General features: G+C 44.8%; 1 protein-coding gene across 7 annotated transcripts in view; it reads left to right on the top strand.

The window, feature by feature from the left end:
- ccdc171 (coiled-coil domain containing 171) overlaps positions 1-16,723 on the top strand; it is a 378,891-nt gene that overhangs the window by 92,572 nt on the left and 269,596 nt on the right. The window lies entirely within an intron of this gene.

Genomic DNA, 16,723 nt, shown 5'->3' with positions numbered 1-16,723 from the left:
TCAGAGTGCAATGCAAAAAAGGCATGCCGTATTACAGTGCCAAACATCATCTCGGATAACTTTTTGAGATTGTTAAATGTTGAACTGGATTCTAATGATGCTCCTTTTGAGTGACAAGGAGCAAAATTTTTTTTTGACTCTTTTTTCACACACATTTACCAATTTGGCTATGTGGTGACAAGCTGGTCATTGGAAAAGTTCCATTCTCTCGAAAAGGCACTCATTTCAAAATTAGCATGCAGCATGTCCATCTATCTTGAGTCTGAATAAAATATGAGCAGTCGTCAGTCATCTGGCCTGTTGAACCTGCTTTGCTATTTAATAAGACCATTGCTGGTCTGGCCATGGACTCAGCTCCTCCAGCCTCTTTTCCCCTGCAATCCTTAATTCTCTTCCTATGCAAACATCTATCTGTCTTGTATTAATGAGGCAGTATCCACTGCTTCCTTGGGCAGAGAATACCCATAGATTCATTGAGGAAAAAGCAGTTCCTCCTTGAGCCTAAATCTATTCCCTGAATCTTGAGTCTGTGTCCCCTAATTTTAGTCTCACTACCAGTGTAAACAACTTTCCTGACTCTTATTTTACCACCATAATGGAAGTAAAACTTCAATGCTGGAGAAGCTCAACATTGTTTTAACCGTGGTTCGATGAATCCCCCTCATTTTTCATAATTCCTGTGAGTATCGTCCTTGGCGACACAAGTTCTTTTTTTAGGCCATCTCCCTCAATCTCTGGAATCAACTGGGTGAACCTCCTCTGCAGTGCCTCTGAAGCCAATGTCTTTCTTGAGTAAGGAGATCAGAACTACATTCAATACTCCAGGTGTTGCATCACCAGTACCCTGTATTGTTGCAGCAGAAACTCCTTGCTATTAAATTTAATTGCTCGGGAAATGAAGGGCAACATTCCATTTGCCTTTTTGATTATTTATTAGACATGCAAATCGATCTTTTGCAATTCATGTCGAAACACTTCCAAGTCCCTCTGCACAACAGCATGCTGCAATCTTTCACCATTTAAACAATAACCTGATCTACTATTTTCCATGACAAAGTGGATGATCTTGCATTTTGCAGCATTGTACTCCATCTGCCAAACCCTTGCCCAATAACTGCCGACACACTGCATCCTCTGCACAATTTGCTTCAGTGTCATCAGCAAATTTAGAGAAGGTCCACTTATTCCCTTCTTCCAAATCATTAATATCTGGTGAATAGTTGCTATTGTGACCAGAGAAACACTAATTTGTACCAACCCTTCCTTCTGTTGGTTAATCAATCCTCTATCCATGCTAATTCATTAGCTTCATTTTCATGGATTCTTCGTTCATGGAGAAGTCTTTTATTTTACACCTTATCAAATGCTTTCTGGAAATCCAATCAGACAGTATCCACCTGTTCCCCTCTATATTCCACTGCTGAGATCATCAAAGAACTCCAGTAAATTTGTCAAACAGGACAGGTCACAGGCCTCCAGTGAGAAAAAACACCCTTCTGTCTTCTATGGGCCAGTCTATTCTGTATTCAAAAGCATTCTGTGCATTTGTATATTATGGATCAGCCTACCATGAAAGACCTTGTCAAATGGTTTGCAGTCTGTGCAGACAATGTTCACTGCCCAATCCCCATTAGCCACCTTTATCACCTCCTCAAAAAAAACTCAATGATTTGTAAAACTTGATCATGCTGACTCTCCTTAATGGGACCGTCCCTTTCCAAATGCTTGTAAATCCTATTCTTAAGGATCCTCTCTGATGGGTTCCCTGCCATTGATGGGGTACAAAATTAGCATGTAACCCATCAATCTTTCCAGAATCTAAATCAAGCACCTTAAGACTTTTGTATGTCACCATCGTTGATTTGCAAAGTAGAATTGAGATGATTTTCTGGTATTTCAAAGGGCATTGGGCATGCTCATTTTCATACAATCATAGAAAGGTAAAAGGATCTCTGGTAGGAACGCAAGTATCAATCAAAAATTTGACATATCTATTGCAATTGGGCATAGAAGTCAACCCTTTCTCCCCAAACAAATCGTGTTTTCTGAGCTGTTGGGCATGGTTGTTATCATGGAAAAGACGAAGGAAAAAAAGGAAAAGACGAAGGAAACAATGTTCGATGAGAAGAGGACTCCTTCGTTAGCCAGAGTTGGAAAATCACATCGCAGAATGGGTATGTGAACAGAGGCAAGATTCCAGCATAGTCATGAGAAATAAAATCAGAGAAAATGCACTGAAGAGGGCAAAGTCACACCCAGAACACACTAGAGATTTTAAAGGTACTGTGGCAGCGCACATCCTCATGGCGAACCGGCCCCGCTTGTATCACAACGTGGAAAGGCAGCCATGGGTGAATGGCGTCGTCAGAGGTTTCTCTCTGACTCCAGCAGCCCTTCCCGCGCGCACCCTGGGCAGCGATTATGATGTCACAAGGCACCAGGTGACTGAGCTCATGCTGCCTTTAAAGGGGCGGGCTGAATTTGAATAAAAACTGTCGTTAGAGACCCTCAACGTGGTGGCTGTGTTTCTTCCACTGGTCACACCACCACAGTGGTGACTCCCGACGAGCCCAGACATTTTTCTGGACTCAAAACACCATGGATTCAGCAGAGCTTATCGCTGTCTCCATCAAGCTTACCCCCTTTTGGACCCACTGATCGAGAATGTGATTTGGGCAGGCGGAAGCACAATTTCAACTCTGCAACATCTCCTCAGACACCGCGATGTTCTATCATGTCGTGAGCACTCTGGACCAAGATACGGTAGCGAGAGTGGATGACATCATCCACCACCCCCCCGGCTATGGGCAAGTACACCGCCCTCAAGGACCTGCTGCTTGGAACTTTCGGGCTATCTCCCCAGCAATGGGCTTCCAGGCTCCTTCACCTAGATGGGCTTTGGGACCATAGTCCGTCAGCGCTGATGGACGAAATGCTGTCCCTGGCGGAAGACCATAAGCCTTGTTTTCTCTTCCACCAGATATTCCTGGAACAGATGGCAGAGGACATCCAGCTGCTCCTCACAGATGAAGACTTCTCGGACCCGAGGAGAGCAGTAGCCCGTGCACATGCCCTCTGGTGCATGAAGAGGGAGAAGAAGGTAGCCCTCAACCAGGTGGCATGACCAGGAGCCAGCCGAGCGTAAGGCCGTAAGTGCCGCCAGCCCTGCGGGTTTCAGGGAAATAAGCAGGCCAGCTGCCGATGATGGCTGCGACGGCTAGCCACACAAACAGCCTCCTTCATGTGATGGACAGATCCACCAGCCGCTGTTTCCTGGTAGACACATGCTGAGCTCAGCGTCCTTCCCCACCCCCCCCCCACAGCATTAGAGACTCGTACCCGATCTCAATGTCCAACCCTGTGGGCGGCCAACGGCTCCACCATCAGGACCTACGGCACCCGCAGAGCACAGATCCAGATCGGGAAGGAGAAATTCCACTGGTGGTTCGTCCTAGCCTCCGTGGGCACTGCGCCTTTTGGGGCCGACTTCCTCAGAGCTTACAACCTACTGGTTGACATGAAGGGCAAAAGACTGGTCAACGCCCGAACATTCCACCCGACTCGATACAGCAGAAGCCCGCAGGCCCGAAGTCACCACCGTAGCTGTCGCCAGGGACGAGTTCGATGAGATCCTCACAAATTCCACGCCATCTTAGAGCCACGGTTCAATGCCGCCCTGCCCCAACATGGGGTCTTCCACCACATCGCCACAGAGGGCTGCATGCTAGGCCAAGACGGCTCTCACCCGAGAAACACCAGCAGGCAAAGGAGGAGTTCTTCAGGCTCCAGGAACTGAGACTCATCTGGTGCCCCAACAGGTACCCGGTGCCCCACATACAGGACTTCTCTGCCAACCTCCACGGCGCACGGGTCTTCTCCAAAGTGGACCTCGTGCGGGGATACCATCAGATCCCGGTGCATCCAGACGACGTGGGTAAGACGGCCATTATCACTCCTTTTGGTCTCTTCGAGTTCCTGTGTATGTCCTTGGGTCTAAAGAACGCGGCCCAAATATTCAGTGCCTCATGGACATGGTTGGAAAAGACCTAGACTTTGTGTTCACAAAGCGCACCTCCACACACTCTTTGCCCGGCTGGAGGACTTCGGCCTCATGGTCAACGCGGCCAAATGCCAGTTCAGCAAGGAGTCCCTCCAGTTCCTGGGGCACACCATTTCGGCGGCTGGGTCCTCTCCGGCGCTGGAGAAGATAGCGGCTGTTCAACAATTCCACAAACCCTCCACTCTGAAAGGCCTCCAAGAGTTTGCGGGGATGGTGAACTTTTATCATCCTGGAGCTGCGCGCACCATGCGCCAATTGTTTGCGCTCATGGCCACCAAAGAAAATACTTTATCGTGGTCAGAGGAGGCGGACAGGGCTTTCATTGTGACAAAGGAGGCTCTAGCCAGCGCCACGCTGCTGGTGCACCCGCAACTGGAGGCGCACATGGCACTCTCTGTGAACACCTTGGCTACGGCAATGGTGGGGATTCTGGAACAGAGGCTCGATGGACAATGGCACCTGCTGGCCTTTTTCAGCAAGCAGCTGCGCCCGCCAGAGCTCAAATACAACGCTTTCGACCGGGAGATCCTGGTGCTATATTTGGCCATCCGCCGTTTCCGCTACTTCCTCAAGGGCAGGCCGTTCACAGCCTTCACGGATCACAAGCCCCTCACTCAAGCACTGGCGATGGTCAAGTGTCCGTGGTCCGCCAGTCAGCAGCACCACCTCTCGTATGTGCCTGAGTTCACGACCGACATCTGACACAGGGCCGGCAAGGACAATGTAGTGGCGGATGTGCTCTCCCATCCGGCCATCAACACTCTCGCGCCCAGCCTGGATTACAAGCATAGAGGAACAATATGGAGACGGAAGCCTTGCGGACCACCATCTCGGGCTTCAAACTCTAGGATGTCCGGGTGCCCAGCAGCCCGGACATATTGCTCTGCGATGTCTCAACAGGCATGCCGCTTCTCGTGGTCCCGCCACACTGGAGGGTGAAGGTCATCAGTCTGATCCATGACCGCGCTAACCCAGCGGTAATTACAACTGTGCAGATGGTCACGGAGCAGTTTGTGCAGCACTGGCTGAAGAAGGAGGTGGCAGATCTGGCCAGGAACTGTACCAGGTGCCAGACCTCCAAAGTCCGGCGACCCATGCGAGCCCCCATCCAGAACTTTGACTCGGCAATTCGCAGATTCCAACACATCCACATTGATGTTGTCGGGCCCCTGCCGGTGTCCAAGGAGGCTCGTTACCTCCTCATGGTGGTGGATCGGGCCACAAGGTGCCCAGAGGTCATCCCGATTAAGGAGGCGTCCGCAGAGACGTGCACCAGGACTCTGGTCAGCCAATGGATCACCCGTTTCGGAGTCCCGGCGCATATCACTAGCAACAGAGTGGCGCAGTTCACGTATGCCCTGTGGACTCAGATGGCGAAGCTCCGGGGGGGGGGGGTCAAGCTCCACCTCACCACAGCATACCACCCGCAGTCTAACAGGTTGGTGGAGAGGTTCCACAGGCATCTGAAGGCATCGCTTATGGCCAGGCTCCCTGGACCAGACTTGGGCAGATAAACTACCCCGGGTACACCTCGGGATTAGGACGGCACTTAAGGAGGACCTGCAGGTTTCAACAGCAGAGATGGTCTATGGCACACTGCCTTCCCTGTGTGAGATTTTCAGCCCAGACCCTGACACCAGGCCACTGACAAAAACCTGCTGGCGGACCTATGCAGACGACTGGCCTCCCAAGTCCCCCCACCCCCGATACGCCATGGCACCCAGCAGTTTCATCTCCCCAAAGACCTCGACTCGGCCCAGTTTGTTTTTGTGCAGAGGGGACCACAAGGCGCACTGCTACTGTGACTGTACGAGGGACCGTACAGAGTCTTGCAGCGGTCCAGCAGAACCTTCATCCTGGACATTGGAGGGAGAGAGGAACTTTTTACGGTGGACTGCCTGAAGGTGGCTTATCAAAGCCGGCCGCCAAAGCGATAGAACGCGTAGCAGGTTCTGGGTGGGGGGAGGGTTGTGTGGCGGCGTACATCCTCATGGTGAACCGGCCCCGCTTATATCGCCATGTGGTGGGGCAGCCATGGGGAAATGGCATTGTCAGAGGTTTCTCTCTGACTCCAGCATCCCTTCCAGCGCACACCCTGGGCAGCGATTATGATGTCACAATGCACCAGGTGCCTGAGATCATGTGGCCCTTATAGGGTCGCACTGAATTTGAATAAAAACAATCATTAACGACCCTCACACCGCCACAGTACATCTATTTCATGAACAGGAAAAATCTGGTATTCCGACAAAAAACAAAAATTGCTCAGATGACCAAAATACCCTGATCATAATGTTATCAGTTTTCACAAGTTTATTGAATGACATCTGCAGAAACACCAGGTTGCATTGTGATCAAAGCATAAGATAAAGTGAAAGTAGAGACTAATGAAATCTTTCAAAAAGTGCAATGGATGGTGTAAGGGTTAAAATGATGTACAAGTAGTTCTGTTTGTGTTTCTCTGGATGTTGTTTAATATATTTTGATGCTGTCTTCTAGCAACATCAGAGGTTACAAATCATCTTTCGGCCATGTTAGAGATTACGTGTGTTAGTTTAGTTCTTTTCAGCGAAATGGATGGATTAGAGAGGTTCTGACATTTTCTATTGACTTTTACAACATTTTAACAGCTTGTAACAACATATAGCAACTGATAATACTGTTAACAATGTTTAATATCTCTTAATGAACTTTGGAAAACTCAACTTTAGTACAAATTTATTTGAACAAGTTATAGACATCAATAATATTCTTTGATCCTCCAATGACTGTAAAAGAAAGTAGTTGCTACATTTTAAGTCACTAGAAAGAGAATTTAGTCAATAGAAAATTAGAAATTGGATTTGGAATTTGAATTTGATTGATTGGGCTCTGGAAGAAGGAGAAACAAGAGAAGTTCTAGAACAGGCCCCAAAGTTTCAAGTACAGATGCTCCCCGACTTACAACCGATGCGATTTGCATCCATCCACACATATGACCAAAATTTAAAAAATGCATATGCACAAGTGCAAGATAATGTCCATCGCTCAGTTGCCATTCTGTAAGTGCAGTAAAAAAAAATGGTGAGCAAGAAGAAAAGCCCATCTCTTGATCTGTTATTAATGGTGGGTTTCAAGATCGAATTCAAAAATGAATGCCACTGAACTTGAGGACAATTCAGACAAAGGCTAGAAATCTTTTTGAGGTTTTGTGGGAGCAAGAGGGAGAGGACTACATAGGGAGAGGACTACATAGGGAACCTCACAGCAAGTAATGGTTGGTTCAATATATTTAAAGGAAGGTACAGCTTGCACAACTCATGAGTCACAGGTGAAGCATCAAGTGCTGATGAAGGAGCTGCCACACAGCTCATTGAGAGTTTGGATGAGTTAACACATGATGGAGGATATCAATCTGACCAAATTTTTTGATGTCAGGGCTTTTTTTGGAAAAGGATGCTGGGACGAATGTACATACAGCCAAATACCAGTACACGTGCACTGATGGGATCAAGTTCAGATGAAGAAAAATTTGATTAAAAAGTTTGCTTTAAGACTTTAGCACTATACAAAGATAAAATTCCGACTTGCGTCCATTTCAAGAAACAACTGATCTTTTGGAATGAATTACGGACATAAGTTGGGGAGTACCTATACTACATTTGCACGTTTAAAAGTTCAGGCTGAAGTGGCCGCTCTTGAAGCAGAACAAGAATGGCTTAAAGATAAATATGCCTTAGAAGAATTAGGGGAAGAGCAGGAGGAGCAGTTAAAGGAAAAGGAGCAGTGAAGGAAGAAAAAATAGTAGTTAAGAAAAAGGAGCAGCTAAGAAGGCAAAAGGAGCAGCTAAGAAGGCAAAAGGAGCAGCTAAGAAGGCAAAAGGAGCAGCTGAAGCTGGATACAAAAATAACGTTTAATAAGGCCAACTCAAGGGTACTAGAAGGCTCAGAGGTATCTGGTGTTTGAAGTAAATTATCTAAAGTGTTTAATGTTGTGGAGTCACGTTTTGAGGAAGGAAAACAGAAAAAGAAAATATTTAATATCAAAGAGCCACAAGTCTGATCCTGAACAAAGCAGGTTAAGGCACGGTGGTGCCAGATTTCAAACCCAATAATGACACCAGTGGACAGAGATGTAAGCCAAATACCATCTTACAATGCAGGAAACTGGAGGCTTCAGTCAAGAAACAGGAATCTGAGTGAACAAAGTAATGTACGGCCAGGCATGAGAAAGCAAGATGAAATGGCTGCATCATTAATCCAGTTACAGTCTCTCTTTTCGCCGAAGAGAGAGATTCAAGATTTTGATGGTGACTCAGTTCCCAGTGTTCATGAGAAACTTTGAATGCACTATTGAAATTAAGAGTCAAAATTTAGAGGATTGTCTATATTATTTGGAACAGTTCACGAACAGACAACCACAAGAACTTGTAAGAGTTGCCATCATACGGGGCCCAAACAAAGGATTCAAAAAGTTTTTACTAAAGAAGCATCTTGGCAACAAGCATAAAATTGCTACAGCTTATGTACAGAAGGCTCTTTCATGGTCGTCAATAAGACCGATGACACAAAGGCTTTACAAGCTTATGCCCTCCTTCTCAGAGGATGTTGTGATGTGCCTCATACTCCCCTGAATGAAGGCAAGTGTGCCAAACACCTTCTTCGCCACCTTGTCCACCTGAGTTGCTACTTTCAGGGAACTATGCACTTGTACATTCTCTCTGTTCTGAAACTCTAGTGCACTGCCATTTACTGCTTGCTTTGAATTGCCAAAGTACAACATTGGCCCACCTACCCAACTAATCTAGATCCTGTTGTAAACTTGAATATTCTCCCTCACTGTCCACTATACCACCACTTTTGATGTCATCTGCAACTTTACTAATATTAACAACGTTGTCTTTCAAATTGTTAATCGAGATAACAAATAATAGTGGACCTAGCACACCACTTGTCACAGACTTCCCATTAGAATAGTAACCATCCATTGCCAACCATCTGATTCCTCCCCCACTTGTTTTTAATCTCTTTGGCTAGTTCACTTTGGATCCCAAGTGATATAATCTGCTGGACCAGCCTATCATGTGGGACTTTGACAAAGGCCTTGCTTAAGTCCACGTAGGCAATGTCCTCTGCCCTGCCCTCATTACTTCCTATCCATTTCAAATTCTCATGAGGGGTCTTCAGTTTTTTTAAATTCCAGAACTGATAGTTTCTAAAAATCTTGTTTTAATTTCAAATATCCAGCAATTGACACTTCTTAAAATTATTTTAACCTCACAACCAGCTCATTGGAATGTGGGTGGAAGCTGGATAACCCTGGGGAAGCCCCATATGGCCACAGAGAATGGGCAAGTATGCGCCACCGATACAGCCCTGGAGGTTAAAACCTGACCCTGAACAGCTTTTCGTTTTGAAGTGTCATTGTGGTGCCCAGAAATTATGATTCAAAGTGCTTTCAGCAGCATGAAAGAATGTGGAGAAACTGAGTGTTGAAAGAGAGTCAAGGACTCGGTTCATGGGCAGCAAGAGAGAAGTTAAGAGAAAATGCAGAGGCAGAAGAAGAAAAGCATATATTGGGTTGATAGAATCATTTTTCCCCCCAGGGTAAAAAAATGCAACATACTGGAGGACATGTATTTAAGTTTGGTGCTGTGGAGGAAGTTAAAGTTAAAGCCAGGCAATTTTTAAAATTGTTATTGGAGCAGACCATCATGGGCAGTGGTGGAAGTAGATGCAATACTTTCGAGCATTTAAAAAGCTTCAAGACACTTGCACAGATATGTGGGGATGTGCATCATGTGCGTGCAACAGAGTTTTTGATTAATTTGGGCATCTCTCATTCAATGCAATATTGTTGGCCTAACGTCCTGTTCCTGAGCAGTGTTGCTCTATGTTCGATTTTATTACATTGCACAGGCAAAAAGCACTTGCAAAATTATCAAGAACTTTTGAAGAAAATAATAAAATAATCCATACAAACAAAGAAAAGTTGAGTGGAGAATAGATTGGCAAAGAGATGAAAACAATAACATCATAAATAGGAGTAGTAAAATGCCAAAAATATTAATCAATTATTAATTTGTGAACTTATCAGGTGACCATGTTGGGAACTGATATGAGGGATTATATTAAAATCACAAAAATACTGGAGGAACTCAGCAGGTCACTCAGCATCCATAGGAGATAAAGATAGATAACCAATGTTTCGGTCCTGAGTCTTCAAGGTATGAGCAACAAGCAGGCAAATACCTGGGGAAAAAAAATGGCAGGGGAAGGGGAAGAAAGGGCAGAGGAAGGAGCACAGGCCCTCAGGCAAAAGGCTATGTTTGGACAGGAGAGGAAAGGTGACAATTGATCGGGGGGTGGGGGGGAGGGGGTGGCTCTGTGAATGCAGTGTTGGAGGAAAGGAGTGTGAAGGAAAGAGAGACAGAGCGGGAGAAAATAAGGACATGGGGAAGGAGATAGAAGGGGGTTGGGGGAATGGGGCTGTGGAAATTGGAGAAGTTGATATTAATGGCATCTGGTTGGAGGGTGTCCAGACAGAATATGAGGAGTCCTTTCATTTTGCAGATTATCTCAGTCTGGCAGTGCATGAGGCCATGGACACACAAGACGGCATGGGAATGGGATGGGGAATTGTAAAGGATTGCCACTGGGAGATCTCTGCTATTATAGCATTGGATGCAGTAGATGACCCCTGCAGATTCACAAGTGAAGTGTTGCTTTACTTGGATGATCTCTTCGGGCCACGAATGGTGGTGAGGGCAGAGGTGTGGGTGTGAATTTCTTGCAGATACAGGGTTAGGGACCAAGAGGGCAGTTGGTGGGAAGGGAGGAGTGGAAAAGGGAGTCATGGAGGGAGTGGTCCCTGCAGAAGGCAGGAAGGAGGGAACGATGAGTAGGTGGTGGAACTGATGGGTGTGCAGGCGTAGGTGAAGATGAGGGGAAATCCTGTCCTTGTTGTGCATGGGTGCAGAAGGCACCAGGGCCAAGGCTTGATCTTGGCCCACCAAACTATTATCATTTCACCTCGACTCAATGTTTTCTCCCCGGTCCAATCCCTCACCACCTGCATCCGTGATATTTCACATGCCCTCTATCTCTTCAATGACTTCCAATTCCCTGAACTTGACCAGCTCATTTTCACCATTGGTGCCCAATCACTTTAAACCTCTATCCGCCATACAGTAGGTATGGAAATTAGGGCTGAACTGAGGGGAAGCCAGGTTTTTTTTTGAAGTAGGGTGTCTTGTATGATCTTGCATGGAATACCTCATCCTGGGAGCGGATGCATTGGAGATGGAGGAATTGTGAGAAAGGAACGCATTCCTTTCAGGAGACAAGGTGGGGGGTTTAGTCGAGGTAGATGTTGGTGAGTTTGCAGAAAATGTCTGTCGAGAGTATGTCTCCCAAGTGCTAGACAGAGCTTGAGAAAGGGGAGAATGTTACTCGAGATGGACCAAATTAATTTGAGGTCAGGGTAAAGTTGATGAGCTCATCATGGTTGCATTAGGCAGCACCAATGTTGTTAATGAAGTGGAGGAAGAGTTGTGGGGTCTTGCCTTTGTAGACTTGTAGCATGGATTGCTTCACAAAGCTGTGGCCCATGCAGGTAGCCATAGCTACCCCTTTGATTTGGAGAAAGTAGGATGAGTCAAGGAAGAAATTATTGAGGGTGAGGGCAAGTTCTGCTAGTCAGAGGAGGGTGGTGGTGGAGGGGGACTGGTTGGGTCTGTTGTATAATTTAAAATATTTTAAATTTAAATTTAGACTTAAAGCACAGTGATGACCTTTCGGCCCACAAGCCTGTGCTGCCCCATTACATGCAATTAACCTACAACCCCCAGAACATTTTTTGAGTAAACCAGAGCTCCTGGGGAAAGCATACAGACATAATTATAAATTGGAACAATTTGATTCCTGCTGGGAAAAATGGTTTAACATAATACTTCATAGGCCTAATCTTATTCTTACAAATCAATGATTATGTTTTTAAAAAAAATCACTTCCTACTTGTATATATTTTCTGTTATACCTCAGAAAAATATTAAGTGGAAAATAGTGGCAAATATGAATATATTATATTTACAGTATATATAAATATCTGAGATACATCTTATGGAAATGTTTAAAAAAAATAAACACCTTACAGATAGCATGGGATTTGAACCCCTGTCTTGAATGCTGATGCTGTAACAACGTTACACTAACTGCTATGCTAACCATGCCGCCGTGCTTTGAAGCAACAAAGGGCTTTGAGGTCTTTGGTATGGGGGATGAAGGTGTATGATAGTTTCATGTCCATGGTGAAGATGAGGCAGTTGAGTTCAGAGAAATGGAAGTTGTTGAAGTGAGGGAGGGCCTATGATGTATTGTGGATGTAGGTTGGGAAGAACTGGACCAAGGGGTCTTTGGGCAGGAGGTAAACTGGGCAATGGGCTTGGGAAACGATAAGATTAGAGGCCGTAGAAAGGAGATTGCTGGAATTGATGAGGTCAGAGATACTGTGTGAAACAATGGTTTGATGAATTTTGGTGGGATCCTGTTGGATGGCTATCTTGAGGATGGTGGGGTGGGGGGGAAGTGTCTCAGAGTTGTCATCTGCCTTTGGCTAGATAGAGGTTAGTGCACCAGACCACAACAGCACCACTCTTGTCTGTGGGTTTTAGTGAAGTTGGGATTGGTGCAGAGAGAACGGAGGGCAGAGTGTTCCAAAATGGTGAGATTAGAATAAGCGAGGGGAGTGGTGAAGTCGGGATGGTTGATCACTTGGCAGCAGATCCAGAGTGGGCAGAAGCCAGGAAAAATGTTGAATCAAATTTGGGTTGAGTTGGTTAGCCTGGAATAGAATGCAAAACTACTGAACAAAATGATTGCTTCAAGCCAATTTGGACATGACTGGCACTCACTTGTGCTGCGACATTTTGTGATTATGTGGAGTATTTGTGGAGAGATCGTGTTGTACTGAAATTGAAGAAGGAAGAGAGAATTCATTGGAGAAAAAATGGCCAGTCAATGGAAGTAGGAAAAATGTGATCCCTACTGAAGGAGACAATTTAAATGGATCTGATATATTTTGCAAACTTATCTTCTCTTTACAATGTTCATTTGATTTCAAATAATCACTTGAGTTGAAAGTTTGGCACCCTCATTTAAGAATTGAAGGAATGAATCTATAGACCTTTCATTTGGCCCTGTTGTTAACCTCCTTGAAATAAAATTAAAAGTTATTAATGATTAATTCCATGTGGTAAGGGGAACCTCCGGCAGCCAGGTTTCTATTCTAGTTTCTTACTTTATCTTTTTTATTTTTTTATTTCATTTCTGTTCCTTTTCCCATGTCTTTTTTCTTCTTTTTCTGTTGAAGTTAGTTTAGTGGGGGGAGGGGTTGCAATTTATAGCTTCATGTTATAGATTTGATACTTGCTTTTGATTGTTATAATTTGTATCTGGATAATATAAATAAACAAAATTCCCTTGAGTACAGAATGCAGAAAGAGATTAGGAGGGGCAATAAACAGGTTATGAAATATCCTTGGCACATAAGGTTAAGGAGAATCATTTCTCAAGAGGATAGCTCAGGAAAGAATGGGTTTCCCTCGGGATCAAAAGGATAATCTATATGTGGAGATGCGTGATGTTGGCAGTTCTAACTGAAGACTGCAGACTGCATCAAGGAGGAGGATGTAGAGAATAGTGAGTTGAAGAATGGATTTAAAAAAATTCTTGGAAGAAGTCGATGGGTAAATTAGATGCATCAGGTTGAAACCCTGCATCAGAGCTGGGAAAATAGAGTACAGATGGCAAAGTGAAAGGGAGGGGTGAGGTGGAATTATACAAAGGAAGGATGATGGGCAGATGGATCCAGGAGGGGGAAGAAAATGAGTGGAGGCAATGGGGGGGGGGGGGTTTAAAAAAAAAAGTGAACAAAGGAACATGGGATGTTTTACATGAAATTAGAAGATTTAATGGTTGAAAGTTTTCCAAGTGAAATTGGATGTGGTGTTTTGTGCTTTGGTTTCCCTTTCGGTGAATTAAAATACAACCAGAACTCAAATAGCTTTGGCAGACAGGATACAGGTGTTCTTGCCTAGTTGTCTGTGCATGGTCCTACTGTTATTTTCTAGCTGTCATTTAAAGTATGCTTTTGAGGGCTGATGCCCTTGTATTGTTGCACAACAAAGTGTTTACAGTTGTTTTCATTCGGGCCATATAATGCTGTTTCTATTTTTAGCCAGTTTTGTTCATTTTGAAAAGTCATCTGTGATTTTGGTTTCCCTGGCCATATGTAATAGTGTGGAGCTGAGTTAAATGCAATCTTGGTTGATAAGCCATGGCATTCTTGATTAGTCAGGGCATCAAAGGTTATGGGGAGAAGGCCAGGTAGTGAGACTGAGTGGGGAAATGGATCAAGGTTTGGCTTTGCGAACAAAGATTTAGGAAGGATCATAGACGTGGGCATGTCCTTTGAGCCTGCACAATAGACTTTTTAGATGCAGTGCAGTGTGCGCAATGCTGGCTCACCTTTACACCCGGGGTTTATCAGCCACAACCTAGCAAGCTGGGATGGTGACAGCCAGGTCCTTGGGTTGTAAGTGTTACATCAGAGTTTTCTTCTAGATGGATGGCCTGACAAGGCTAACGAACCCCAGAGTGCCAACCAAGGCTAACAAGCCCAGCCTATCTGCCCAGTTATACTGCCAGACACTCAGTTGCGCCATGACGTAGCAAACTCTGAAAACGGGGGACACCGACGAGAAGGTGTTGCTACGGACGCAATAATGTAGGAGAGGCCATTTGCAGTGAACTCCTGCTGAGCAAGCCAGCCAGTGTCCAGGGGGCAATCATTGCATCGAGAAGGGAAAGGCAATGTATAAAGTGTGCATTTTCTCTGGGCAAGTGGGACATCAGCCCAGACCTCACTTGTCCCCCTGGGGAAATGGATCAGCTCATGATTAAATGACGGGACAGACTTGGTAAACTGAAGAGCCTTTTTCTGCTTCTGCCTTGTGATTAGCTCTTGTCTGGTTTTAAATTATTTAAGTAGAAAACCGATTGTACTTATAATTTTGGAGCTAGTTTGATTGCCAGGAACATGGAAGGAAGAATTGAAATATTTGGACTAGCAGGTGCCCTTACCTTATTCAATGTTTATCTCCCTCTGTAAATACAAACTTCACATCAAGTTAGGCACTTTCAACAGTAGAAGAGAGAACAGTATGCCTGCAGTAATTTTCTTGAGCATAGCTCCGTGTTAGAGATGAGATTGTATTAGTCTTGGTTTGAAGTAAATCATACTGAGATGCTCAGAGCTGTATTGAGATCAATTTGAAGGCACGGAAGTAGAAACAGCAAATTTGCTTTGCATTGGCTTTGTTCAGCGTGCAAAAGGGGATGGGAAGATGGTCAAGTTTTATTTGCCAAATCGTTAACAGAAGAACTGAAGAAACAGAAGCATGAGTGGACTCATCTCCACGTACCTGCTTTCCCCCATGACCTTTAATTTCCCCAATTATGTACAAATCTAGCTAACTGTATCTTAAATATATTTAATAAGGCATCCTCCACTGCTTCCCTTACCAGAGAATTCCACAGATTCACTATTCTCTGGGAAAACCAGTTACCCCACATTTCTGTCCTAAATATACTTTTCTGAATCTTGAGGCTATGTTCCCTAGTTCTTGTCTCACCTATCAGTGGAAATGACTTTCCTGCTTCATTCTCCTTTTCATTATTTTGTATGTTTCAATAAGACACACTTGTAGTCTTCAGAATTCTAGTGAGTATAAGTCCCAGGTGACTTGAGCTCTCCTCATGGGCCAACTACCTTGTGTCTGGAGTCAACGTGATGAACCTCCTCTATCCTATGTCCAAAGCCAGTGTATTATTTTTTTCAAATAAGAAGACTAGAACTGTGTGCACTATTCCAGATGCAGCCTCACCAGTAACCCATGCAGTTTCTGCAGAAACTTAAATACAATCTGTACTCCACTCTTATTTTTCTCTATCTTTTGCATTGATCTCTGTCCTTCTTCTCTCAGTCTTTCTATATGGATTCCCATCTCTCTGCCATGTGAGTTTAAACCTTCTGCAAAGGCACTTTACAAACAATGCCATTCAGACATTGATTCTGCTCCTGCCCAGGTGTTGGTTGTCTAGTTTGTACTGGACCCACCTCCCCTAGAACTAGTTCCAATGACCTAGGAGCCTGAAACCCTCCCTCTTGCCATCACTGCTCAAGCCATGTGTTCATCCTAACTATTTTGTGACTACCAAGTGGCATTGATAATCCTGAGATTACTTCCTTTGAAGTCCTAATTTTTAATTTATCTCTTTACTCCCATATGCAGCTGGTGGGATCTCATCCTGTTTTTTTTTCCCTATATCATTGATATCGAGGTACATCATGACAATTGGCTGTTCACCCTCCCCTTTCAGAATGTCCTGTAGTGGCCTGTTGATAACCCTGAACCTGCAAGATAACTCACTGACTGGGAATTTGTAGCCACAGAAATATCAGAGAGGCAAAGTCTCCAGTCAGAAATGCAAGCTGAATAGTCCAAATAGTAATGCAAATCGATCCTTGCAGCAAGATGTTAGATACTAGGTTCAATGAAAATCTGGTATGGATACAGTAATTGACCAACAATGTTTAAATTGGATCCATAGAAACTTAATCCAG

Source organism: Narcine bancroftii, chromosome 1, assembly GCF_036971445.1.
Source record: "Narcine bancroftii isolate sNarBan1 chromosome 1, sNarBan1.hap1, whole genome shotgun sequence".
NCBI lineage: Eukaryota > Metazoa > Chordata > Chondrichthyes > Torpediniformes > Narcinidae > Narcine > Narcine bancroftii.
This window is presented reverse-complemented; position numbering and strand designations above follow the sequence as displayed.